General features: G+C 33.7%; 1 protein-coding gene across 1 annotated transcript in view; it reads right to left on the bottom strand.

Moving 5' to 3' along the window:
* MAP1B (microtubule associated protein 1B) overlaps positions 1–2,163 on the bottom strand; it is a 20,211-nt gene that overhangs the window by 9,443 nt on the left and 8,605 nt on the right. The window lies entirely within an intron of this gene.

Genomic DNA, 2,163 nt, shown 5'->3' on the forward strand with positions numbered 1-2,163 from the left:
TGATATTTTGTATGCCATTGTGTATTCAGTTGTTTAATTTTTTAGATTTTTTTTGTGAAGTCACAACAATCAGACTTTTTTTGTTTTTCTTTTAAGTACCAAACATTTTTAAACCAGGTGGACCATATAACTGCATTCTAAGAAATGCTTACCTCTAATTGCTTTTAGTGTTTTGTTCAATTATTATGTGAAAAGATGAAAGCTTACGGTTTCTTTCAAATGTAAAGATTATACTTCTCCTTTTCTAATAAATCCAGACCAACAATATTACTATTTCTCTCAAAACATCATTACTGAGCAAGAACCTCTGGCGACAGATGAACAAAGAGAAGCATATGACAGAAATGTCCCAGATGTACAGTAAGCGCTCTTTGGAGCTGACTTGCTTGTAGTGGGAGGAATTCAAAATTCAATTAACAAATCAATTAAATCTTAGTAAAATGAGTACTGGAACTCTCCTAAATAGAGTAAGCTATCATAGACAATTTTTAAAAAAACATTCATATACACAGTTATCTCCATTAACCACTGCATGTAAGGTAATTTAAAAAAAACAAAAGTGAATTCTATGAAAGATGGGATAAAAAGTAGAGGTCAATGACATTGGGCCCACCACAGGACTTTGAAAAGGCATGCATGAGAGGCCCTGTCCAAGTTCAGGAGTGGGGGATGATCTCTAAAGGTAATTCTCCATTGAATTTTATTAAGTAGAATAGTTAGTAGCATAACGATCATGACTGGGATGCTATTATGGATAACACCATCACTTAAATGGAGTGTCCTTTACACTGAAATATTGAATTTTTATAATTAGAGTAATCAATAACAAACCATGCTCCTAGAAATCTATGCCGATCAACAGCACTCATCATTAATGTACATGGTACATTTTGATGACTGTTACTAAGCTAATTGTGTAGTATTACGACTAGCACAGTTAGATTAGTTCCACAGACAGGAAAGACATTAAGGGCAAGAGGAGGGAGTTCATCACTATGTTGCACCCAGGCGTGATTACCATTTAAAAGGAAATGGATAGAACGGGCATTACAATACCTCAGAGGAGCCAGGCTGGGCTTTTAATATTATTGTAGCAGCAGAAAATGAATGTACATTTTAAGATTGGCTTTAACTGCCTTTTTTTTTTTCTTTTTTTTTCTTTTTTTTTAATTAAGTAAAACTAAATGCTTGAGCCATCACAAACTTACTTTGAGAGATTTAAGGCTTGATTCTAATTTACAGTAGGATCAAGTGACTTCCCTGATTGTAGCAAAATTGCTCCTGATTCACACTGGTGTGAGATGTGTCTCAGGATCACTGCTGTGCCTAAAACAGATTTTCTACCAAAGCAAAGGTACAAACTGTTTCAGATTTTGTCAGAAAACCAGAAGATCTGTTCCCATCCTCTCAAAAAATTTGAAATCTTACCTACATATGAAAGTAGACAAAGCAGAAAGAATTGCCGGAAGAGTACCAGTACAACTATTCTGTCAAACATGTTGCCTAAAATTTGGAAGATTATGTATTACTAAAGCAATTTAAAGTAAATGATTATGAGCCCAGCAAATATGTTTGCTTTCACAACACACTTCTAACTGTCTTCTGTGCTATAGTCATTCTGACTTATTCTTAAAAACTTAAATGGTATAGCAATAAATAAAATAGTACTGCTAGAGATACCTAAGAAAAAAGGAAGACATTAAAAATAAATCAAAAACCCCAACAACTGACGAACAGTGATTCACAGCATTGAATGGGCCTTAAGAGCCCACAGCTAAAGGGCCCTAAAGTGTAATAAAGAAAAATTCATAAAAATTAGGAGTGCAAACGTATACCTATTAAACAAAAATATCCTAACAATGTATCTGAAATAAATTAGAAGTAAAGAAAATAAAATAAGGTCATTGTTCACTACACTTTGAAATGTAATACCAGCCATAACAGTGAATCAAACAGACCAGCACATATCCCCATTTTGGAGGCCTTAACACCATCTTTAACTTCCAATTCACAAATTTTCTTAAATGCATAGAAGAAATATATTTTCTTCTATGATTAGGGTAGAATTTCTGAGACTAAAAATCCAGACTATCTTGAATCATGGAACTATTCTACATACTATTCTTCTGCAGGCAGTCTAGAGAAGGAAAGGGGAGAGGAAGA

The sequence above is a fragment of the Meleagris gallopavo genome, chromosome Z (genome assembly GCF_000146605.3).
Source record: "Meleagris gallopavo isolate NT-WF06-2002-E0010 breed Aviagen turkey brand Nicholas breeding stock chromosome Z, Turkey_5.1, whole genome shotgun sequence".
NCBI classification, from domain to species: domain Eukaryota; kingdom Metazoa; phylum Chordata; class Aves; order Galliformes; family Phasianidae; genus Meleagris; species Meleagris gallopavo.